At 34.3% G+C, this 27,073-nt stretch overlaps 3 long non-coding RNA genes and 1 pseudogene across 4 annotated transcripts; 1 reads left to right on the forward strand and 3 right to left on the reverse strand.

Annotated features, from left to right (window-relative positions):
• The first annotated feature begins 1,027 nt into the window (after positions 1-1,027).
• On the forward strand, positions 1,028-2,146 carry LOC18507232 (uncharacterized; annotated as a pseudogene). Its single transcript, XR_016027373.1, has 3 exons — positions 1,028-1,333; positions 1,443-1,724; positions 1,810-2,146. The product of XR_016027373.1 is annotated as an uncharacterized LOC18507232 (transcript).
• Positions 2,147-2,678: 532 nt separating this feature from the next.
• LOC108662850 (uncharacterized) lies at positions 2,679-3,837 on the reverse strand. The gene is made up of 2 exons (XR_001928694.2): positions 3,734-3,837; positions 2,679-3,639 (listed from the first exon to the last, which is right to left on the reverse strand). It is a non-coding gene; the product is annotated as an uncharacterized LOC108662850 (long non-coding RNA).
• A 3,296-nt stretch (positions 3,838-7,133) lies between these two features.
• Positions 7,134-8,991, reverse strand: LOC148761794 (uncharacterized). Its single transcript, XR_016027334.1, has 3 exons — positions 8,868-8,991; positions 8,135-8,218; positions 7,134-7,276 (listed from the first exon to the last, which is right to left on the reverse strand). It is a non-coding gene; the product is annotated as an uncharacterized LOC148761794 (long non-coding RNA).
• A 5,225-nt stretch (positions 8,992-14,216) lies between these two features.
• LOC148761795 (uncharacterized) lies at positions 14,217-16,074 on the reverse strand. The gene is made up of 3 exons (XR_016027333.1): positions 15,951-16,074; positions 15,218-15,301; positions 14,217-14,359 (listed from the first exon to the last, which is right to left on the reverse strand). It is a non-coding gene; the product is annotated as an uncharacterized LOC148761795 (long non-coding RNA).
• Positions 16,075-27,073: the final 10,999 nt, after the last annotated feature.

A 27,073-nucleotide genomic window follows, 5' to 3' on the forward strand; every position in this document is an offset into this window, starting at 1 on the left:
CAATTGTACTACATTGAAAAAGTGCTTGAAAAGTTTAATTTTACTAATTGTATACCAACATCTACACCCATGGATTCTCAAATTAAATTAGTACTTAATATTAGTAGGGTTGTTGATCAATTACAATATGTAAGAGTAATTGGTTGCTTGATGTATAAAATGACATGTACAAGGCCAGATATAGCATTTGTTGTTCAAAAGTTAAGTAGATATATAAGTAATCTAAGCACTATGCATTGGCAAATCATAAATCGAGTATTAAGATATTTAAAGAAAACAATTAATTATGAGCTTTATTATAATGGACAAAAAAAAAAAGCCTTCCAATTGGGGCCAATCGTAACATTAGCTTTGGGAGCTACTTATACACACACATATATATATAATATGGAGATTGCTTAGCTGGTTAAATATAGCAATTGTACTTTTTGAAAAGTTGATCAATCACATATACCTTTTGACTTTTGAGGATACCGTGTTCAACTCAATCCTTAATCTATTAAATCCTGGCCTATTGAGATTGGCTGGATGAGTCATCTATAAGTCGGCAATGACAGTTGGTCCCGCAATTATACTTTTGGGCATCGTCCGTGTCCGTGTTGGATGGTTTCAAGGCATCCAATCAAATCCTAGTCTTTTCACTTTTAGTATCAATAAAAGTGACAACTCATTTGCTTATAACTCGCAGATCGTCTTTTCACTTTTAGGGTGATTGGTACGGTTCATCCACAAATGCCCTCCACTGTTTAGTTTTTGGTGATACAATGAGAAGTAGCTCTCTCATCTCTTGAATCCCCATGCACTCATTCCGGGATGTGAACATGAAACCTCTAAGGTGTGCTTGGAATTATGTGTAATTACAATCTTTAAATTTGATTACAAAACTAATACCAAATAAGATGAAAAAAAAAAAACGGATTGTAATAAGCTCTTAAAACGTTACATCGAAGATTCCGTCTTGGCCTTCCCAACTTATATAATGAAAGCTCCACCAACCAAAGATAATCGTATACCTCTCAGAAAATAAATAAATAAATTTTATACTTATGACTCTGCAAGACAACCAGCGGCCATGAAGTTTTAGCTGCAAGACAACCAGCGGCCATGAAGTTCATTTGCTTACGAAAAACTTGCGCAAAGTTAAAGGCAGCTTTCACATTTTCAGGCAAATAAGTAGACACGGAAATGGTTGTATATTACATATGGTGGCTCTGCTTCATCGATTTCGCCACTAAATTCGAACGAGATGAGGTTGAGGACTTTTTCAATGCGTCGTCGTGTTGCTAGGATGGTGCTTAGGAAGAGTCGCTTCAATATACGATATAAGCATAAGGTATGTACGATAAAATGCTCATTGTTGTATTGCTGTTTGTTGAAACTCGTATGTTAAAGTTTAGCGAAGCTTGTAATAATGAATTCCGTTGTAATTGTTCAATGACTAGAAGAAAAATGGGACAAAAGATTTGAAAGTCAAATACGGACGATTAAAGGCCGATATCGAAGAGATTGGCAAGGAGCAAAAAAGCATCAAAGAAGGACAATCGCAGGTTCGAGAGAAATTCAAGGCAATTGAAATGGAATGTCAAGTGCTAAAGAAAGAAAACTGAACTCATCATCCAGCGAAGTGCGCTTACACGTCTTCGTCTGGCTCTCCTGTTTCATATACTCAAGGCACGAGAAGAAGGCGATTTCGCTAAGGCCGCTCAGCTCACTCAGTTGCTACGGTTGGTTTTCTATCATGGTTTTGCTTCAAATATAAACAAAAATTAGAACAAAACATTGACCAAATTTTCCTTCATTTTCTTACAGTGAATTGATAGCAAGGGATAACATTCAATAGCCAGCATGGAGGAACAGATGATTACCTGTTAAAGGTTCGCACCCCGTAGTGCGGAGTTATTAAAATTGGAAGTTGTTACATTTCATTAAGTACGAGTGTTAGGAAAAAGATTGGAAAAGAGTGCATTAAATTTCTCTATCTAATTAGTTTTCTTCTAAATTTAGAACTATACATTGATTGGAAAGAGCTGTTTCCAATTAATTGGGATATGTGAAGAACTCCCATCTGCACCTTAAAAAATTTATAGCTATCAAGCAATTACCAATTGTTTTCTTACTGAATAGCTAAAGATTGAGTTCGGAATTTTATCCAGGTCTTTCAGCTGGTTACCCTTTATATATTCTAATATTCTATAGAGTTCTAATAATTGTACTTTCTAGGCTTCAGAGTGTTGTATTTTATTTTGTCTTAACATACTCATTGCGCATCTTCGTAACAATTTTTGATGTGCTTGCTTGTGCAGATGCATTATTCACCTCACTGGAAACAATTAACTATGAAAATGCAAACCAAGCAATACACATTATATATATTTATATATAAGATTAATATACATATAAAATATATTTTAAAATTAATTAAGATGATAATATTATTGTATAAAACACCACAGTTGATAATTAATATGATTATTTTCGTTGCATAATAATTTTAAGAAATAAGTTTAACGTACTTGCTTGCGAAGCTTTATAAATATCTTCTTTAGGTGAGCTGTAGACTCTTATTCAATGAAGCAACCTATTGATTGGTTGACAAAGGAGAGAGAAAAAGAGAATACGTCAAGGGCAAAAGAACATGGAAAAGTGGGAAACGAAATTTGGGAGGAAGTGACACTGTGGGATGAATAGTGCAGTATTATTCAAAGAAATATGAAACCTAAATGAGAATATTGGAGGAAATCATCCAAAAATTGACGTTAATAAAAGAAACAAACGAGGAAAGAAAGACGTGAACGACAAACGGCTTCTTGATGACTCGAGCCAGCCAAGAGTTGATTGGCACAAGCTAATCTGGTTCCAGCATCACATATATACCTAAGCATGATATGATTGCTTGGTTGTCTAAAAAGACTTCCAGCTCTGTCACGATTAAAGAGCTGGGATTAAACACCACTAACCACATCTTGCTTTCTCCATGGGCTTCATGATGAATGTACTGAGGAAGAAGGGACATTTTGCTGGAGTCCCATATTTTAGGTGTACACATTTCACTTTTTTTTGTGCAACCAAGAACTACCATGAACTACGGTAAAACAATTTTTTTTTTGGAAAGGCAATACTTCGTTTATTACATCAAGCAGAGATACAATCCAGAAAACTTATGCGGTAACTAAAATACAGATCAAAGCCTATCCCGAAATGCCCAGGACTGCGTCTTCCTTTTCAAAAACATTCACAGACCAATCCGCTGAAAATAACGAGACAACATTTGGTTCGGACAAAATCAAATATCAGCAACAGCCAATTCCAGTTCCTGTTCCCATCCAAGCATTCTGTTCATTAGCATGTCAGCCCGGTTACCATCTCAAATATGCATTAAAATATGAATAGCAGAGTCATTCATACTTCTTTTCTATTGGGCCAGAAAAGCTTGATTAACCCACTACATACCTCCAAAATACCCTATATGCTTCAAACAAAGCAAGTCAAGATTTTCTTTGAGAATCTGGGTTAAGAAGACAAGGCCATAGCCTAAAAACATCCTTAACAGGAAGGAAACACCTGAAGCATACATCGCAAACCCAGAACATGAAACATATTGCAATAAACTCACCCAAAAACAGACCTCCCTGTATCACCCTAAAACATACCAGCGAGAAGTGTTATAAAATTAGTAGAAGAAGAAAGTAGGCTTGAGGCATGCTGTAACATACTTTCTTTAAAGAGTTGTTACCTATTATGGGAATTTGCAAATAATGACTCTCCAGGATACAACAAGCTTTTTGACCAGAATGCTTTGAATGAATGAAGTTTGGTTGAATATACGTTCCTTTTATAGACACTGAAAGGTTGTGTTTAATTTGTTTCAATAGACATGTCTTATTAAGTTTTAAGAGATGTGTCTGTTTGAAAATACTGAATAGTTAATCAACGTATTTTAACAGTTATGTTTGAAACCATCTCTTCTTTATTCAAGAGTCATATCTTAATTTGAATAATTACACCTGAATAAAGACTTCTTTATATTACAAACTATTTAACAATCGTCCACTAGTTTGTAAAATTAATAATACTATGCATAATAGAGAGTATCTTGAAGACTTGAACTTTCTATTAGTGTACAAATTTTAAAGTTAAGACGAAGTTATTGGTATCACAAGGATTGAACCACAACTCCTTATTGTCATAACCGAAAATATCACACACATAGCATTGTTTAATTGCTTTAAGATTCTGCCAACTACTTTAGCACTTATATGGCCTTGTGCTAATCATGGTTTCATGAATATTTACAAGAGTAAACCCTTTTAACTCTTGTTTGAAGTGGCACCACTCCAATATTCATATAGGTGGAATTTGTAATTATGCCCCTGTTACTGCAGGCATTTAATATTTTCATTAAGAGCCTTTTTCTCATCCTCTTTTCATAACAGTTGTACTAAATATTCTAGATTGACGCTATTTAATACAAAACATTCAGTGCATAATGACAGCATATAGTAACTTATTATTACCCACTGAACTTTTATTGTTAGTTTTACTAACTCAAATTACTAGTGCTTTTGAGTCAAGGGTTTTAGCCCCATTCCACTAGAAGTTGACTTTACAGCCTCTTTTGGCAAAGCTTTGGTAAGCGGATCAGCCATATTCTTGCAAGATTTAACATAAATTATTGTTACAATACCATTTGAGATTAATTTTCTTATGTAGGCAAGTCGCAAACTTATGTGTTTAGACTTTCCATTATAAATCTTATAATGGGCTACACACAATGTAGCCTAACTATCACAATATATGGAAATGGCTGACATTGGTTGTAGCCACAACTTTATATCTAATAACAAATTTCTCAACCATTTCGCTTCTTTTCCGGCAACTGCTAATGTTAAAAATTCAGATTCCATTGTGGAATGCATAATACAAATCTGCTTCTTAAATGCCCAGCTAATGGCACCACCTCCTAAGGTAAAAATTCATCATGATGTGGATTTATTGTCATCAATACTAGTTATCCAACTAGCATTAGAAAATCCTTCTAAAGTACTAGGAAAACCACTGTAACAAATTTCTAAATTTTTTGTTTTCTTTAAATATCCAAGTACTCTAATAATAGCCTTCCAATGATCTTTGCCAAGTTTACTTGTAAACTTAGAAAGTTTGCAAACTACGAAGGCTATATTTGGTTTAGTACAATATGCAATATACATTATACTACCTATTACACTTGCATGTTCCAATTGTGCCATAACTCTTTCACAATTCTTAGTCAATTTTATACTTAAATTATAAGAAGTATTAAACTCTTTGATTTCAAAATGACTATATTTGTGAAGAATTTTCTCTATGTAATGTGATTGCTTTAATGCAATCACATTTTGATCTCTTTTGACTTTAATTCCCAAAATTGTGTCAAGTTTATTGAGATCTTTCATTTTGAAAATTGAAGGCAAATATTTCTTGATTTCAAGAATTCCAAGCATATTGTACTAAGGATCAACAAATCATCTACATAAAAACATACGATTTCACCATAGTCTTTTGTAAATTTAGAGTAAATGCACCACACAACCATTTCTTTTCAAGACACCATCACAAGACTTGATAAAATTTTCTACAGTGTTTGGGGTAGCTCACTATAATCCCCGTCACTTGAGAACACAACACCAAAGAATCTCCCACCTTGCATAGGTAAGTCCATAAGCCCCGTCTTTTCTACAATTTTTTTGAAATGGGCCATTTCATTAAGATGTTCAACCCAATCGGAGTTCGATCTAGTAGCATGGCTAAAGGGAATTGAATGTTCGTAAACCTCTCGAACCCACGTCTATGGGTTTAGTGCCAATATGCTACTTGCTACACTATTTGCTCCATTTACGACATCTGAGTCTACTTGTGGTTTGATGCCTTTTACTGCTACTGCACGAGTTTCATCATCTAAACCTGAGGGCTATCAAGAAATGAAGAGCAATGCTAAGGAGTTGAAGACTAACGTGCATGATGTTAAGTACAACATGAAGGGTATCCTTGAAAGGCCTTTAGATCCAACTGGCGGGTCTTCATCATCACAGTAGTCGCATCCTCAATTAAAACACCAATCTTCCTTTCCCAATGATTTGGCCGATGGACAATCGTAATTCATTTTCGTTGTGTTATAGACTCTTTATATTAACTTTTTCCATTGACTTTGAGATAACATTTCTTTTTTAATTTTCAAAATATGTGGTATATTTTTTTCCATTATATAATACATTTGGAGTAATTTTTCAAACCAAATTAATACTTCTAATATATTAATATTATTATCATCCATGCAAGAAACATAAAATAAAAAAAAATTACAAAAAGTTAATTATTTCCAACGAAATTATCGACGAAATTCTTTTATTACTAAATATCTTATTTTTTTTACCAACGGAATTTGCTTCATTATAAATGAAACATGAAAAAATTTTTAGTTGCTAATTCCATTGGGAATTCCATAGGTAATCCATCGGTAAATTACTGATGACTTTGCCAACCGTGAGATCCATCAGTATATTACTAACAAATTTATTGACAGCAAAGCTTTCGGCTAGTGACTTTACTAGTAGAAATTATAGATGGATTTTTGTCATCATCGGTGAATTTTTTGACCAACGGATTGGATTTTTTACCAACTGTAATGTCACGGCCCGGAACTCCCATCGAGCCCGTGACAACCGCCGCGACGTTTCGATCGACATTCATTACTCGGAATGTCAACCGAAACCCCGCAAGGCTTTAATATCAGCTTCTCATTTTCCCTGTGGGTAACTGTTTCCAAATACCACATTCTAAAAGATTTTAAACTGTTTCCAACTTAAACAAATAAAATAATATTTTTCGTCTCACAGGGGTATATTGGTCATTTATCCCAAAAATCTCAAAATCATCTAAAAATATAGTATGTAAGTGGAAAACACATATTTCATAATCAAAAATAATTTTGGATGTCTAAAACATTCGTTTAAAATTGAATTATGACTGTTAAAATAAAATAAAAATATTAAATAAAATATTCAATTTTCACATAAAAAGATATTTTAAGAACACTGTATAAATAATTTTTATATCGTAAAAGCAAAGTAAATTCTTACATACCATAATACAGATAACCAAAGGATAGAATTTAATTTACAGTGACACGTGGGCCCACGAATGACCAAAAGTAGCAAAAGAAATGAACCTACAATCTTTGGATGTGGCAAGTTCAACTGTAATCCTCGCCGATATCAGTTATCTACAATCTATTCTGAGCCTGAAATGGGTGGAAATGAGGGTGGTGAGATTATAAAATCCCAGTGAGTAAACAAATATCACTCAAAATATCTAAAGTCGAGTAAAAGGAGACTATTAAAACATTTCATCAAACTGTAATTTATCATCTTTCAACTTATTTCAACCAAATGAAATCAATTTATTTAAAGCAAGTAACCAGTATGGCTTATGAATTTCTTAAAAAGCTTGGCTCATGCCAAAAATTATTATCATACTCAGTTATTTGGGATACCTTGGCCGAGGGCTATCCCAACTGAGTCCGCCAAGGCTATTAGAAAGTCATGTTTTTATTTTGAAAACATAGCCATTCCTTGGCGTTGGCCGAGTTCCCCTTCACGAGGTGGTTTGGCGTGAAGTGAACTCTAAAAGTTATACCTCAGGAGTTACCCTACTCGCCTCTCCAACCGAGGTAAAAATATAACAGGATTCCGTGCCCCTCTAATAGGCTAGTCCACAGAATCCAGCCCACTGCAGCAGGTCAAACCCACCATACAATAAAATTTTGACAGCATGACAGGGCTAATATATTACTACCCAGCCTGCAAGGGTAAAATAAAGCAATTCATATAATTCATAAAAAACACAGCCCAGCCAGTCATGCCAATACAATAACATAAGCCATTAATTCAATTTTAAATTTACAACATATCAGTGGTCTCCAATTACTCTATTTTCAAAATCGTTATTTCGTTTCAAGATAATTTATAAAATATTTTCATTTAAACTCATTTTCTTTACAAAACATAAAAATTTACCATTTGAACTCATTTTCATAAAATTCACCAAATCCGAATAAAAACATACTTTAGATAATTAAAATGATGGTAAGGTTACTCACCGTGTCTAGAGTGAGGATTTTCAAAATACTCAGACTATTGGTCCTCGGGTGCAATTCTCTTGCCTTTATCAGAGGACTCACCACCTTGACACAGTACAAAATCGAGAAATTCACCACATTGGTACTAAATTGAAATTAAACTAATTTAGACTACTAATGCTTGATATGGAATGCAAAAATGTCTAAATTTTTGTCGAAATGCGGTGTTAGCCTATTTTGGTCTTTTACCCGATAAATCGATATACGCGTCCGTTTAAACTCCAAATTAATTTTTTTCAGTTTCTATACCTCAATTGCACCCAAATTGACTTAATGTCCCTCAGTGTGGTGCAAATTATCAGTTCCGATAGCAAATTACAAAAATACCCCTAGTGGGTAAAAATTTGTATTTTTGCTCCAAAAATTCCCATTATTTTTCTAGGCTCATAATTCATCATTATTCATCATAATTCCTCAGATAAACATCAAGATCAGCAGCCAATATTTCCCTAGAAAATTCAGCATAATGGGTTTCAATGGGAGAAAATTATATCTTTAGCTTATTTTTGCTATATTTCAATATAACTTAACTAAAATCACTTAATTCAATTATAATCAACCAAAAATCAAGCTCAAAACTCATCCATGGAGGTTTGGCCAGCATGGGTGTCCATACCCACTTTCTAATTTTGCATAGAAATGAGAAAAAAATGCATGGGTAGTGAAAATCACAAGGAAAATCAATGAAATTTACCTTTTTAATGCTTGATTTCTTGATTTCTCTTGATTTTCCCCAAATTTTTCAGGTAGGATTCTTGTTTTTGTTTTTCCCCTTTTCTCCCCTGGTTTGGACAGCTGAAGAAGATGAGAATTCCGGAATTTTTACCTTTTTAAAGGCTAAAATAATATAATATTATTTTATTCATTTTTTTAATGTTTTATTAATTCCTTAAATTCTAGCCATCCATTTGTTTCCAAATTTTCACCATACACTTGTCCCACATATCCATAGCTTAGGTAAAATTCTCAGACTTATCCAAAGTCTTGGTGGAGTAATTTTTGAAATTTACACTTTTACCCCCGTAAAAGTCAAAAATTACATTTTTGCCCCAAAAATTGAAAAATTGCCCATAGACATATTTTTCATCCCTTATACTCATACCATTCTCCAATTTGTCAAATTTGATCTAAATTCTCTCAAAATCTCAAATTTTGTTCGCGGGTGGCAAAATTACGATTTTGCCCCTACACTCTAGAAATCACTGGAATTAAACTTTTTCACTGCCAAACCCTCAAATTATACTCCAATACTCAAATCATACTCCAATAAGTCAAATGGGGCTAAAAAATTTCTTTTCTAAAAATTCCCATTGTGTCCTTGGGTGGCAAATGACCATTTTGCCCCTGGACAGTAAAAATTCTAGTTTGACTTCAAATTGATCCTCGAACTCCAAATCACCATATTAAACCATTCTGGGACTTTAATATTCTTAATTTCATTTTAAATTCTCTATTTGATCTAGTTCGAGACTTAAATTAACTTAATTGTACCATTTGGTACATTGTCGTCTTTTAACGATTTTTCTTTCAAGGCTTTCCAAGTATACAAGCATATTGTCAATCATATGAATGACATGGAAAGTATTTTATAAGGTCGGGCTTGACAACACTACCCCCCTTAAAATAAAATTTTGACCTCAAAATTTCATGTGCTGAACTCAGAGAAAATGTGGGGGTATTGTTTTCTCATCTAATGCTCGACTTCTTATGTCCTCCCCTTTATAGTGAATTTCGATTTGTTCACCTCATTTACCTCCAATTCAACTCAAGTACTTCGCTTATGCCTATTATTATCCTTTAAAATCATATCAACAATAACCTTCACAATTATGATCTTTTATATCGAGACACCAAGCATGCTTCTATTACTATCATTAAGCTTGAACCATAACTCCATCTCAATCATACCAATTTCGATCGCATTTTATTCTTATTTAGGTATACCAATCACTATCTTATTACTTCATTCCATATCAAACTTCTCGACTTTCATTCATTCATCCTATCCTCATACACTATTATGTAGTTTGCAATATCATTAACACGCCATACTCATTCCTGTACATATACTCAGCGTTCAGGAAAATTAATGGCTTTAATTATTTCTACTTATTTCATGTTTACTTTGCATTTAGGAAATTTCAATCTTCTTAATCCTATTAATCCATCTCATATGGCTTAATCGTACTATAGATTATATTCCCTTAACTATTTCTCCAAAATTCCTTAGGTCACCATAAATCGTCTTCTGATAAGATTCTTAATCGTTACATTATCTATACAACTCATCAAATATATTGAGTTCAAATCTTGAACCACTAAAACCATTATTCATTTAGTTGGGTACATCACTACTCCACACATACATATACATATACATTCAAATGTCTATATTCCTCATTATGTATACGAGTCTCTGTTTTCAAATGCCTTCAGACTAATTTCTCTTAATTCATTCCCATCCACAATCAAGATTCAATAGAATAAGCTTCATAATTCATACAAATTCTCATCATGCCTGTGTATAGTTCCTCATCATTTATATACTTATATTCTCTTCTTATCGTTTCCAATTATATGCTTAAGTTTCCTTGTACTTTATATCATTGCATCACAATGTCATCTCCATTGAATTATAATCTATTATGCGTGTATGTTTTATAATCCCATTGGTATCTCAAAAATTTATCTTGACTTGATCATTGCATCTTATGCAATACTACAATTCCTAAAAGTCATCCTTATTCCTCGATTATCCTTCATGTCTCCTATATATTGTATCCTTATTGCATTTCGATATTGATTTGTCACTTAAAACTCAGATTCATTTGAATCATGTATGCCTCACGCATTTTCGAATTCCAATTCCCATAATATATTAAGAAAGTTTCATTATCTGACTTCATTATCAAGGTTAACTTCTATCATCCTTTATTCCAATCTTTCATATGAATATAACATCATTCTTCCTTAACTAATTTAGAAATTGTACTTGAAATTACAAGACTTGAAACTAAATTCTCCTCAAGTACTTTTTAATGTTAATACTTATACCACTCTCAGCTTATAGCTTCCTTTTTATAACTACATAACTTAGTGCTTGCTTTCACAAGATCCATGGCAGAACTTCTCTTGAGTATTTCCTTAGGGATATTTATTTTAAATTTATGTCTCACAACATATGATCATTTAATCCATAACTTAGCCATTTGGCTCCTTAGCAAGTTTCAAAGTCACGCATCTTATGCCCATCATGTATAACTTATAATTCTTTCTCAAGGGCGTGTAAACATTCTTGAAACACTTAATCACTTATTTACTCTTTTATACACCAAGTATATCATTTCCATAAAAGCATGCCCAACTACTCATGCTTCAATTTATCTCCATGGGTTTCTAGCATGTCACCTAGTTTACTTGTGTTGTTACTAATCCTTTCCTTTCAACAAGGTCAAGACAAGATCAGTATATTCTCATAACAATATTCTATATAAACTCATTTGCTATATCATTATTGAAATCTTTATTTACATTTTCCTCACTTGCTATTGACATCTCTTATCAGTATCTCATACATTCATCTAACCTTTCGCTCGCTTCCTCTTTAGTCTTTAACAAGACTTAATCTCTTGTCTTTCTTATTTCTTAAGATTTGACTTCAGTCATCATATTATTCATCTTAACACTCCCCATGTTAATTTATTTTTATGTAACCATCTAAAAAATTCTCTAACTTTCTTTCTCTTACATGCCAATATATATAAGGCAATAAAATAATAAAAAAAAAAAAAAACTTTGTAATTTCACTCATCATCTTTATCTTAATACCTCCCAATGCACTTAAGACTCCAAACAACAAAGCTTAGCATGAAAACCAATGACCATTCTTCAACTCGTGAGTTTCATCTTCATGCCACTCTCAATTTGCTCTACTTTCTAGCCATTAGGGGTTCTTAACGTGACAGCGTTTGATAGTCAGTACTGTGGCGTTGCAACGGTTTGAATTCACTTTATCTTAGCAACTCTTCCACCTTTAAAGCTACTACCTCAATTATTCACAATCGTGTGGCTTCCCTTCGAGTCTATACCACAATTAGCAAGACTAACTTTCTATCACAAGTGTGAAATCAAAACATTGATTTAACGTATTTTTTTTTTTTTTGCCACTAGCATTCATATATCTTTACCATAACATTTAATACGAGTTTGCTTAAGCAAAGATCTCCAAATTTATTCATAGCTACATGTATCTCAAATTGCTCATCACTTATCATCAGTCAATAAATCCCACTCGAAAATACCCTTTCCATATTGTATAGTGATTTCACCATATAGCATCACTGCACGATGTTCCTCCATTCTACTATCATGGATACTCCATAGAAATTAATTAAAAGATTTACGTACCCTAACTAATGCTAATTCCATTTAATCATATCTTAAATACTTCAAACTTGTAAATTACAACTCCAAATGTATGTCCATATATTGATAATCTTTATATATTTCATGAGCATGAAAACTACAACTTACAAACTAGCTTTCTATCATACGTACTTTATTAGAGCACTAATTTCAACTTATTTAATCTACCCTTGGTGGTATGTCAAAATCATCCCTGTCTCGGTTGCAATCCAGAGGAATCTCTCCTCTGTATATCCGTATGAGCTGGTGGAGATGGAGCAGCTACCGTAGCCCGTCCTAACTGTGGACAATCTCTCCTAATGTGACCCTGTTGATCACAATGAAAACATCGTGCAGGCCCTCTGCACAGCCCAACATGATAATTCCCACAATTTCTGCATCTACGTGAACTTCCTGAAACAAAGGAGTCTTTACCCCTTTTTGGTGGCTGACTAGAAGATACACTCAGATTTCTCCTTTTTGCTAACTCAGCTCGCAAACTCCTATTTTCATTCGCAAGCTTCTCAGCTCTTAAAGCCATTCGCACCACCTCTTTAGCCACGGTTGCGTCCGACTCACCCATAAAAGAAACACAACTATGTTGCCTAGCCTCTTTAAGCTTCTTAGAATCAGAAACATCCAGCACTGGTGGTGGGACAGGAGGTGGGGATGGTGGTACTGAAGGAGCAGCCAGAGGAACTGTAGGAAGAACTTGACCAGCCTGAGCTTAGCCAGCAATAGCAGTAAAGAAGGCTGCTAATGCTTGAACTGCCTCAAGAGGCATAGCAAGAATACTAGTAAGTGGCAGAGGAGGTGGAGGATGTGGAGGAGTCTCGATTTGTTCAGCAGCAGGTGCTGCCCGAATGGTGGATGCAGTCGATTCCTCCTCTATTGCACCTAACTGACGACGTTGAAAACAACCTCTTCCCCTCCCAACTGATCTAGTGAAAGGTGGTTGTTTGCGTCGAGGAGACATAATAATCTATAAGAGGGAACAAAGTGAGTTTAGGCAACCTCAGGCTCTATATGCTTATGCATGTATTTTATTCAACCTAACCTAACTTAACTCGGGGCCACACTGACACTGTAAATTTTTAAAACAGCTTTAAAATAACTTTAAACCCAAAACTCTAATCTTTCAAACCAACAGCTCTGATACCAACTTAATTGTCACGGCCCGGAACTCCCATCGAGCCCGTGACAACCGCCGCGACGTTTCGATCGACATTCATTACTCGGAATGTCAACCGAAACCCCGCAAGGCTTTAATATCAGCTTCTCATTTTCCCTGTGGGTAACTGTTTCCAAATACCACATTCTAAAAGATTTTAAACTGTTTCCAACTTAAACAAATAAAATAATATTTTTCGTCTCACAGGGGTATATTGGTCATTTATCCCAAAAATCTCAAAATCATCTAAAAATATAGTATGTAAGTGGAAAACACATATTTCATAATCAAAAATAATTTTGGATGTCTAAAACATTCGTTTAAAATTGAATTATGACTGTTAAAATAAAATAAAAATATTAAATAAAATATTCAATTTTCACATAAAAAGATATTTTAAGAACACTGTATAAATAATTTTTATATCGTAAAAGCAAAGTAAATTCTTACATACCATAATACAGATAACCAAAGGATAGAATTTAATTTACAGTGACACGTGGGCCCACGAATGACCAAAAGTAGCAAAAGAAATGAACCTACAATCTTTGGATGTGGCAAGTTCAACTGTAATCCTCGCCGATATCAGTTATCTACAATCTATTCTGAGCCTGAAATGGGTGGAAATGAGGGTGGTGAGATTATAAAATCCCAGTGAGTAAACAAATATCACTCAAAATATCTAAAGTCGAGTAAAAGGAGACTATTAAAACATTTCATCAAACTGTAATTTATCATCTTTCAACTTATTTCAACCAAATGAAATCAATTTATTTAAAGCAAGTAACCAGTATGGCTTATGAATTTCTTAAAAAGCTTGGCTCATGCCAAAAATTATTATCATACTCAGTTATTTGGGATACCTTGGCCGAGGGCTATCCCAACTGAGTCCGCCAAGGCTATTAGAAAGTCATGTTTTTATTTTGAAAACATAGCCATTCCTTGGCGTTGGCCGAGTTCCCCTTCACGAGGTGGTTTGGCGTGAAGTGAACTCTAAAAGTTATACCTCAGGAGTTACCCTACTCGCCTCTCCAACCGAGGTAAAAATATAACAGGATTCCGTGCCCCTCTAATAGGCTAGTCCACAGAATCCAGCCCACTGCAGCAGGTCAAACCCACCATACAATAAAATTTTGACAGCATGACAGGGCTAATATATTACTACCCAGCCTGCAAGGGTAAAATAAAGCAATTCATATAATTCATAAAAAACACAGCCCAGCCAGTCATGCCAATACAATAACATAAGCCATTAATTCAATTTTAAATTTACAACATATCAGTGGTCTCCAATTACTCTATTTTCAAAATCGTTATTTCGTTTCAAGATAATTTATAAAATATTTTCATTTAAACTCATTTTCTTTACAAAACATAAAAATTTACCATTTGAACTCATTTTCATAAAATTCACCAAATCCGAATAAAAACATACTTTAGATAATTAAAATGATGGTAAGGTTACTCACCGTGTCTAGAGTGAGGATTTTCAAAATACTCAGACTATTGGTCCTCGGGTGCAATTCTCTTGCCTTTATCAGAGGACTCACCACCTTGACACAGTACAAAATCGAGAAATTCACCACATTGGTACTAAATTGAAATTAAACTAATTTAGACTACTAATGCTTGATATGGAATGCAAAAATGTCTAAATTTTTGTCGAAATGCGGTGTTAGCCTATTTTGGTCTTTTACCCGATAAATCGATATACGCGTCCGTTTAAACTCCAAATTAATTTTTTTCAGTTTCTATACCTCAATTGCACCCAAATTGACTTAATGTCCCTCAGTGTGGTGCAAATTATCAGTCCCGATAGCAAATTACAAAAATACCCCTAGTGGGTAAAAATTTGTATTTTTGCTCCAAAAATTCCCATTATTTTTCTAGGCTCATAATTCATCATTATTCATCATAATTCCTCAGATAAACATCAAGATCAGCAGCCAATATTTCCCTAGAAAATTCAGCATAATGGGTTTCAATGGGAGAAAATTATATCTTTAGCTTATTTTTGCTATATTTCAATATAACTTAACTAAAATCACTTAATTCAATTATAATCAACCAAAAATCAAGCTCAAAACTCATCCATGGAGGTTTGGCCAGCATGGGTGTCCATACCCACTTTCTAATTTTGCATAGAAATGAGAAAAAAATGCATGGGTAGTGAAAATCACAAGGAAAATCAATGAAATTTACCTTTTTAATGCTTGATTTCTTGATTTCTCTTGATTTTCCCCAAATTTTTCAGGTAGGATTCTTGTTTTTGTTTTTCCCCTTTTCTCCCCTGGTTTGGACAGCTGAAGAAGATGAGAATTCCGGAATTTTTACCTTTTTAAAGGCTAAAATAATATAATATTATTTTATTCATTTTTTTAATGTTTTATTAATTCCTTAAATTCTAGCCATCCATTTGTTTCCAAATTTTCACCATACACTTGTCCCACATATCCATAGCTTAGGTAAAATTCTCAGACTTATCCAAAGTCTTGGTGGAGTAATTTTTGAAATTTACACTTTTACCCCCGTAAAAGTCAAAAATTACATTTTTGCCCCAAAAATTGAAAAATTGCCCATAGACATATTTTTCATCCCTTATACTCATACCATTCTCCAATTTGTCAAATTTGATCTAAATTCTCTCAAAATCTCAAATTTTGTTCGCGGGTGGCAAAATTACGATTTTGCCCCTACACTCTAGAAATCACTGGAATTAAACTTTTTCACTGCCAAACCCTCAAATTATACTCCAATACTCAAATCATACTCCAATAAGTCAAATGGGGCTAAAAAATTTCTTTTCTAAAAATTCCCATTGTGTCCTTGGGTGGCAAATGACCATTTTGCCCCTGGACAGTAAAAATTCTAGTTTGACTTCAAATTGATCCTCGAACTCCAAATCACCATATTAAACCATTCTGGGACTTTAATATTCTTAATTTCATTTTAAATTCTCTATTTGATCTAGTTCGAGACTTAAATTAACTTAATTGTACCATTTGGTACATTGTCGTCTTTTAACGATTTTTCTTTCAAGGCTTTCCAAGTATACAAGCATATTGTCAATCATATGAATGACATGGAAAGTATTTTATAAGGTCGGGCTTGACATGTAATATCAACAAAAATTTTAGTCGGTGATTTTACCAACAGAAACTTATTATTGATGAGAGTATTAGAGTATTTCTGACTAATTATAGACAGATTTTTTCATTTGTAAAACCTAATTTTTTAGTAGTGGGACTGCTGCAATGACTTAACTTCAAAGAATTTTTGACTAGCTTCTAGGTCGAACTAGGTAAGGTGGTAAACATAAAAGTTGTAGTGTTTTCTCTTAGCTTTTCAATGGTCTAAGAATCACCTCATTTGTAATTCTACAAAGAAAGTTATGGTCAAAATCCTAGGATATATGTAGTGGAAGTCTACATCTCATAATTTCTCTCATTCTTCTATAACACCTATAAATGCACAAATAAATCAATAACAACTTATCTCAAGCACATAACCATCAATTTCACTAGAAGATTAACTAAGATTAGATTGACTCACCTAATTAACTAACCTAAAATAGTTAAATAAAACTTAATTAATTTCTATACATTATTACAAGAACTATGTAAAACCTGACCCTATAAACACATGTCATGACATACATGCACTGAGTAGCATGTTATTACGTTAGGAAAGTCCTAAGAATAGATGAAACCTGGTATTGTACCTAACGGTACACTTGAGTTGATTTAATCTCGAACTAGTTCAAATAGGAATCGTAGGATGAAATTTAATATTTCACAGTCCAAGAATGACTAAAAATGATTGTTCGGAGTTCGAGGGTTCATTTGGGGTAAAATTGAAAATTTTGATGTTCAGGGGCAAAATCGTAATTTTACCACCCGCTGACAAAATTTGAGATTTTGAGAGAATTTAGATCAAATTTGACAAATTGGGGAATGGTATGAGTATAAGGGATGAAAAATATGTCCATGGGCAATTTTTCAGTTTTTTAGGCAAAAATATAATTTTTCACTTTTACGGGGGTAAAAGTGTAAATTTCAAAATTACTCCACCAAGACTTTGGATAAGTCTGAGAATTTTATCTAAGCGATGGATATGTGGGACAAGTGTATGGTGAAAATTTGGAAACAAATGGATGAAATTTTAAAAACGGGCCAATTGGAAAGTGACACATGGCACTTTTTAATGATTTAATATTATTTTAATGAAAAGTAAGCCCATTTAAACCCCATATTAAGTGCTGGCTGGCCATAAGGAAAGAACAAGAGAGAAAATAGAGAGGAAAGGAAGAAAAGAGAAAAACAAAGGAAAACTAGAAAATTCAAAGGGGAAATCGCGTTTTTCATCCGTTTACACGTCTAACGGTAAGATTTTTCAATTTTAGCTTGATTTCTACCTTCCCTATGCCTTTATTTCCATTAAGCATGCTTGAGGAGAGAGATCAAAAAATTAAACCAAGTGCTGGCCGAAATTCTAGGGGAGAGATTATGGAATTTTTAGGTTTTGATTTTTAGTTAAATTGGTAGTTTTAGTTAGCTAAATGTGTATAGAAATTAAATTGGGCAAGAAAGCATGAAATTTTCACAATACCCACCCTTGGCTGAATATGCATTGATGTACAATGATGATGAACTGATTTTTATTCTAAGAGAAATGAAGAGAAAATGATGAAAAATGGTTAAATGTGATAGAAAAACAAAGTGGAAAATTAACCGAGTAAATGTCCCATTTTTGACCGAATTTTCCAAGGAGGAAAGTGAGCTGATTTTGGTGATTTTAGAAGGTTATTGGCTGATATTTAATGGTTAGAAATGTTGTGGAGAAAATGGGACAATTTAGAGCTAAAATGGAGGGCGTTAACAATTTAACGGGTAAAGTGCCAAAAATAGGTTAATACCGCGTTTAAGCCGTTTTAGGCTATTGCATTTCATACCATGCATTAGTATAGGATTTAAGTCAATTATATAGAGATTTAACATCAATGTGGTGAATTGGGTAAATTTTGCAATGTGTTTAGGAGGAGAGCCTTCCGGTAAAGGTAAGGAAGTCGTACCCGACGAACAGTGATCGAGGCACCTAAAAATCAGTTAATTTGTACAAACGGTGAGTAAACCTATTACTATTGTAAATTATCTAGAGTTTATTTTTAAATGCTCTTCATGGATTTTATGAAACAAAAATGAGATTAAAATGGGATTTTTTATGTTTTAGAAATAAATGTGACAAATAAATATATTGTCTTGATTTTCTGAAATAAGAAACTATTGATTATAAAATTGAGTAATTGGAGGCTATCAATTGTCTTGAAAAATATATTTTCCTATGAATGGCTTATGATATATGAGTATACGTGACTATATTTTATAATTGCATTGGAAATTTATGTAAGCTGTCTTTTACTATGCAAGCTAGGTAAATAAATAAAAGTCACGTTATACTGTCGAAATTTTATTAAAATTGGTGGGTTTAGTCACTGCAGTGACGGGTTTCCGTGGACTACCTATTAGAGGGGCACTGTAAACCTGGTTATATAGTTACTCCAGTTGTAGAGGCGAAGAGGGTAACTCCCGAGGTAGTGTTAGAGCTCACTTCACGTCGAACTCCCACGTGAATGTGTAATTCAGCCAACGCCAAGGAACGACTTGTTTTAAAAATAAAAATGTGTTTCATATGTAAATATCATAACTATCTTGGCAGACTCGGTTAGATGCCTCGGCCAAGGTATCCCTGAGGATTAGTTTTGGCTTGAGCCTTGTTTTAATAAAAGTCATAAGCCTTAACAACTATTTTGCTAAATTACAAATATTTTATGGTTTAAGGAATAAATTGAAAACCTTATGAAATGGTTTGTAATTTGTTGTTTAAGCTTGCCTCCATGTTACTCGCCTTTAGATATTTATGATAATGTCTGTTTACTCATTGGGATTGTAAAATCTCACCCACCTCATTTCCAAACATTTCAGGTCTGTGGTAACTTGTAGATACCCTATTTTGTCGAGGATTCCAGTTGACATCACTACCTCACAGACAGTAGGTTACTATCACCAGTACTTGGTGTATTCATGGGCCACTTGTCATTGTAATTATTATTGTACATTATAACTTTGTAAATTATTGTATGTATGAATTTATTTTACTTACACGTGTTTCTATAAATATTATTTTATATAAAAATGCTATATTTTTATTTTTTGATTTACTTGAGCCGGAAACGACTGGTAATTGTTTAAAACGGAATGTTTAAAAACGATTGCTCACAGAAAAGGCAAGAAACTGATATGTAAGCCTTGCGAGATTCCGATTGGCATTCCGGACAATGAGTGTCAATCAGGACATCGCGACGGTTGTTATGTGCCCAAGGGAGGTTTCGGGTCGTGACAAACTAAGCCAATTTACTACCAAAATTAAGACCAATTAACTCTATATCATAGAGTTATCACAACCCAAAAAAGACAAATGATGATAAAATGTTTGGAAAAGCTTTGCACGTAATGACCAAGGAATTAACAAATAAAGGTTACTTTCATGACAATTTTCAAGAATTCATTAAATTCTCTTTTCACTCCTTTTTCTAGACATATAGCACTCTTGATCTTTGCTTCTTGTTTGCAAAAAGTCTAAAAAAGAAAGTGTGTTCAAACGAAATTTGTTGATATTTTCATCAACATATCATATGCATTTTTTAAAATTAAAATGGAATTTTAACAATAAAGCTTCACAAAGATGTTGCAAACCGATTTTCAACCCACGAGACCTAGTTTACCTTTAATCATACCATCTTCATTAATGTTAAGCTAATCTTTAAGATATATCCAAGAAAAAGCTTTTTGAGATTCAACATTTTCAAAAGTATTATCAACCATTCATGGGTTTGGCTGTTTGAGTTAACACTTGCATCAAACAACACGTGGATCTCTTTATTTCTATTTTGTTTTGTTGTACTGGTTGTTAAGAAAGAAATATAATTGTTCGTGACGTGTTCTTATGCATGAAGGTTGTATTAAACACTTGCCTTAATGTTTAATAAGTGTTAATCATGCATGACTAATGCTTATTTTGCACATGTGTGTAGACACTAAATCATAAACAAAAAAAAATGAATTAAAAAAATATATAATAAAAATTAAAATAAAGAAGAAATGAAAAAAGAGGGGAGAGAGGTACGATTGGCAGGGTGCAGACGCACCCTGCCAGGCACCTCCCTCACCCTGCCAGACGCGAAGGTAGTGGAGCGTGCCCCCTCCAGGGCCCAAGAATCGGGTATAAAAGGGAGGGGACACTGTAGCATCGCCAAAAAAAAAAGGGATCAAAAAAATTTGCAAAAACAAAGAATTCTTAGATTTCTAGCAACCAGAAGCCACAAACAAAAAAAAAAGAGAAAGAAAGAAAGAGGGAAATAACAAGAGTGTCGATTGGAGAGCAGGGGGCTTTCTCTTAGTGCCGCTGGTTTAGGTGAGTGAGGAAGAGGGAGATCTTGGGTGAGAGAGTAGAAAAAGAAACGAGTAGAGAGAAAAGAAAGGGTTGGAGAGAGAGTATAAAATGGCAGCTTGAGATTTAGAGAGAAAGGGGGTGAGCGGCGGCTAGGTAACGGCAGGAAGAAAGCAAATCATCTGCCACTAGAGAGAGCAAAAAAATATATATATAGAAATTGCTAGAGAGAAAGAGAAGTAGCTGGGCACTAGAGAGAGAAAGGGAAGGAAAAAGTGAAGAAAGGATAAAAAATAGTGGGGTTTCTTAAAGTGCATCCTGTGGGTAGACCTCCCCTTTCCCACCCCAGATGGCATATTTTGGAGGAATAGAATTTGCTGGCTGCAGAGTTAAAAGTTGATTGGAGTGGGCTGTAGATTTGGAGGAGCTTAGAAAGGTAAAACATTTATCATTTCTCTTAAATTTTTATGGCTTGAGTTGGTTCATTTTATTTGTTTCTAGGATTATTGTTTAATCATTTAGGATTAGTACTTCAATGTAATGTTCTAAAATCCTTAGGTTTTACTTTTGAGATTTAAGAAAGTAATACAAATAAAGGGATATATAAATATAAAAAAATTTTACATAAGAAAAGGATTCAAATGTAAGAAAATATTTATTAGAGGAATTGAAACTTAGGAAAATAAAGCACATAGCAAAAAATAATAATAAATAGATTGCTAAATAAAATATGTTTATAGTGATAGATCTAGAGAGCCAAATATAAAATATAAAAATATAAATGAATGAAATAGATGATAGGCGAAAAAATATATATATAAAGGTTAAGTTAAGTAAAAATTGGAGACTATTGAGACATTGGTGCGGTATCCTTGGGTAAAACCATATAAGGAGCATATAAAATATGTTTATACATTAGATTGTAAAAATATATTTAGTGAATGAGGATAAACAAGGAAGAAACATTTTATGTTAAATAAAAAACAATATATGGTTGAGCTAGTCAAATAATTATAATAAGATATATATTAGAATTGACCTTGGAAAAATTGAATTTTAAGACACAATAATATTAAATAAGTTAAGTAAACAGTACCGATGATGGGATGATTGGTCAAGGGCGCGAGGAGTCGCAATCCAGGGCCGATATTCCTTAGGCTCAGAATCCGAATCAAGGCTCCACTAGTACGATGGGAGGGCCTCGATTTCAAGGTTTCGAAATTCTTAATAAATAAAAAGTTTGACTATACCAAAAAAATTACTTGATAACAATAATGAATAAATAATAAATAATAAATAATAATAAATGATAAAAAAATAATAATAATTCAAACATATAATAAATAAATAATTTGTAAAAATACAATATACATGACATTAAATAAATAAATAAATAAAATAATAAAATAATAAAAAACAACTAATTTAAAATTAAGCATTGAATATTAAATGGCATAAACTATAAAAAAATGTAAAAAAATAAAAATAAAAAAATAAAAAAATAATATATATATATATATATATATATATATATATATATATATAATAAGATCTTAGACATTAGGTTTGAATAAAAGATTGCTTATGAAAAATATAATAATAAAAATATAAAAATATATAAAATAAAAATAGTATAATAAAAAAATATATAATTTTTGTTCACTAAAATAACATAGAATTATAAACAATTTGTCTAATTATAAATGGAAAACATAAGAACTTAGAACAAAAAAATGTAAAGTATAAAAAATAATAATAAGAAATAAGAATAGAAAATATGATAATAAAATATATAATAAAATAAAAATAATTAATAATAACAAAATATAGATAATTACATTAGCATAGCATATATATATTGCATCATACATATCATTGCATATAAATATTTCTGTTTTCGAGTTTAAGCCCCGATGATGGGATCTTCCGGAGATCTTGCGAAGGCGGGTATTTCTCGAAAAGTTCCTTAGGTGAAAAGATGTCCTCGGGTCTCACCAGTATGATGGGAGGGCTCGAGAACCATCTTTAATAAAAGGCTTTTGCCCGAATTAGGTTCATTATGCACAAAAATATTGTTTTAAAAAGAAAACGTACGATGACCCCGATGACGGGAATTATTCGTCGAATTTGCGAAGGCGAGTTTCTAGGATAATTCCCTAGGTGAGAGAATATCCCGAGTCCCACCAGTATGATAGGCGGATTGGGAAAAATATCCTCGATAAAAGGTTATTCGTCCGTCATTTTTATCTCACGCCATGCATTCCATTTTGCCACCCATTTGCATTCCATTTTATGTTAAATAGGAGATAAAATAAAAGAATAATAATTAAGAAAATATAGTGCAATTAAAAATTAAAGCATAAGAGGATAATCTAAAAATGGTACCGTTCATGGAACGGGCGTCCCGGGGGTGCTAATCCTTCCCTGGGTGTAACCGTACTCCCGAACCTAGATCTAAAAAAAATCGTAGACTAGTTTAAGGTTCTTTTTGGTGGGCTTAAAATTAATTTAAGTTTTTATCGATTAGAATTGAGTCAATAGGTGGCCAATCGCACCTAATAAAAAAGATTGGTGGCGACTCCTAGTTTAATTTTTAGTGAGTTTTCACATTCCTCGTTTGACGGTCGGGTTCCCAGACCCGCACATTACGACAGCTGGTGACTCCACTAGAGACTTCCAAGAGTCGAACCAATAAAAAACATTAGTTTATTTCGCATTTATTACTTTATTGCTTTTAATAATTGTGGGGATTTAGGATAGAGGGATGTGAGATTGTTACTTTGAACTCATGATTTCCTTCACACACACGGCACATTTTGCATTCATGCATAAACCCTCCACCCGGGTTATGTCCTTTTTAGGAGGGAGTTTAGTAGCTACGCTCTCGTGAGGTGATAACTTCCGCACGGGCTAGTGAAGACTCCCACTCAAATCGAACCTAGTCCGTTTGAAGCTTGTAATGGGTGAGGACCGGGGTGCCTTACTAGTCCGTGTGGACGACAATGAGGAACGATTTGGGAACCTTAGCTCTGTTTATAAACCCCGCTCAGCATATAGAGTATCGAGAGCAGCTTAACCCTAGAAAGGGCCATACCCGTGAGAATATACCTTATAAGTAGGTACACATGAAGGAATTTCTTCCACTCCCTCTATTTTAAATTATGCCACGAGATAATAAAGTATCGTGGAGTAGACAATAATACCCATGATATTGCTTGTTATTCTCTCATTATTTTTAACATTCCATTCTTTCTTTTTACCATACTAACTTAAGTTTATTTTGCTTGTCATGCGCATGTTACATGTTCATTTGCATGCATCGTAATTGCATATAGGAGAAATATTGGCTACACAACATTCAACCTAAAAGATCCCGGTTATATCCATGGCATTGTCATCGGCAGGTCCGCTCAACATATACAGAAATGACTATGAGATAGAGTTACAAATGGGGTAGATCCAACAAGAAAAATGAGACTGTTTGACCCAAGGACATGTCCCAACTTTACCCGAGAGAGTTCACTTGGACCTTCAGCAGAATGACTTCACAGAGATGGTAGGAATTTAGGAACAGTGGAGACGTGCTCACCGAGACAATTTTCAGAACAAGTATGGACACATTGCATGGCTCCTATATGTACCTGTCGATGACCAGATGCTCCGAGCCATTGTCCAGTTTTGGGATCCCTCATACCGTTACTTTGTCTTTAACAAGGTGGACATGACCCCTACCATAGAAGAGTACTCCTCTCTACTCCGGATAGACCACATGCAGCCTGACAATATCTATTGGAGGGCCCAGAAGATGGGACACCGACGAAAGTTGGCCAAGTTGTTAGGAATGACTACGGTAGAAGTGGATCAGCATTTGAAGAAGAAAGGAGACACAGAATGCCTTCCGTGGAGTTTCTTGAACGGATATATTAAAAAACACATGGAGGATGAACAAGGTCTCTTGGCTTTTGCGATGGCAATTTATGGCTTAGTGGTCTTCCCGAAGGTTCTAGGTCATGTGGAAGTGTCAGTCATAGACTTCTTTGATCAGGTGATAAGGAGCATCAACCCGGCCCCATCCATCTTAGCTGAAACCTTCAGATCCTTGAATTTCTGTCGACGCAAAGGTGAGGGACGATTCATCGGATGTGCTCAACTCCTAACCATATGGATCAAAAGCCACTTCGAATGCAAGGAGAGCCAATTTCAAAAGCTTTATCTGTCTGCGAGTTGTCCTATCCTTGAGTTCTGCGAAAGCGAATGGCCCGACTGCAAAAGGAAAGAAGAGTGGGTCGCAAGGCTCCGGAGGTTAATGACCATTGAAGTGACTTGGAGAGCTCCATGGATGCCACGAATGCAAGTAATGTATAAATGTGGGGACAACCCGTGGGTACCACTGATAGGACCATAGGGAGCCATCAACTATGCCCCGATAATGGTACGGAGACAGTTCCGATCTGAGCAATTCGTGCCCATGACTCACCAGCTCGACCAGTTAGAGTTTACATATGGAGAGCCGAAAACGCTAAAGAGGATTGAGGAAATTGCACAGGACTGGAAGAAAACTTGCCGAGTAGATCAGGGAAGGGTTACCGATGAAGTCACCACAGGATATCATACTTGGCACGACCAAAGGGTGAAAAATGTCATACGCCCCCTGAAAAATCCATCAAAACATCCCATAAACCCAGAACCTCAAGACGTCCTGCTGGAGAGTGAGTTGATGAGAAAGAGACTTGAAAAGGAGATGATGAATATGAAGCGAAGACATGAGGATGAGCTAGAAGAAGTGAAGAAAGAGACGGCAAGAAAGGTACGGGTGGCTTTGAAAGAGCGGGATGAGTGGCAAAGCAAGTTTGAGGAAGTGAGTGTGGCAAATTCTTCTCTGTTAGCCAGAATACAAGAACTCCAAAGTGCCAACAATGCTTTGCAGCACGAGGTACGAAGACAAGGACAAACCATCCAAGAGTGGAAAAATGACTGCGACTTGTTGGAAGTTGCCATGGAGGGCTACAAGGCACAGTACGAAGTAGTAAGGCAAGAATATTTTCAAATGAGAGAAAGAAACGATTCGTGCACACAAAGCCTTCAAAGGAAAGAAGCTGAGATGCAATGGATACTGAGACAGATGAGATAAGTGGTATTTAGAGCTCGAGTAATGGCAGACAAGACCGAAGAACTCAGGCGAGAGATTCTTCCCAGGGATGAATTGAGTGAGCGGTTGATCGATCACCTCAGAATGGTTAGGGACCAATATGACAAAGTCAGTTTTTCTTTTTGATAGTTATGTATGGTTTTAGACAATGATGTAATCGGATATTTAAGTTTTATGGATGCGGATTTTCTTATGGTAAATGTTGGATGGCCAATATTTTTCCTATTTTTTCTTTTCAAATACATTTCATTTGCATCATAATGCATGATTTAAATAAAAGAAATAAAATAATAATGCACTCAACATAAAATTTTAACTTATTCCTTGAACTAATAGAACAAAATTCTAGAAAAACAAATTCTCCACAGATACAATACAAAAGCCCGTTCTAAGATCATGGGGGACGAGCATTCAAAGAGGATGGATAAGATTGAAAAGAAGCAAGAAGAAATCATGGGTCAGTTATCAAAAATTTTGAAGTTAATATCTACAGATAAAGGAAAGAGAGCGGTAGGGAGTTCTGGTACACCAGAAGACGTTCAATAGACAGAAACCAATACAGACCCTGTGTATCCACCAGGATTTACACCTCCACTTGCAAGGAATGCGTCTATTCCCATGCCATCCATGGGTCAATATCCATTTTTTGGGATGCTAATAGGGCCACCACCGACTTATGCTCAACAAAGGCCAATTGGAGGGACAAGTCCTTCAGATCCCATCTCTGTAC

Source organism: Theobroma cacao, chromosome 7 (genome assembly GCF_053813885.1).
Source record: "Theobroma cacao isolate CCN51 chromosome 7, ASM5381388v1, whole genome shotgun sequence".
Lineage (NCBI taxonomy): Eukaryota > Viridiplantae > Streptophyta > Magnoliopsida > Malvales > Malvaceae > Theobroma > Theobroma cacao.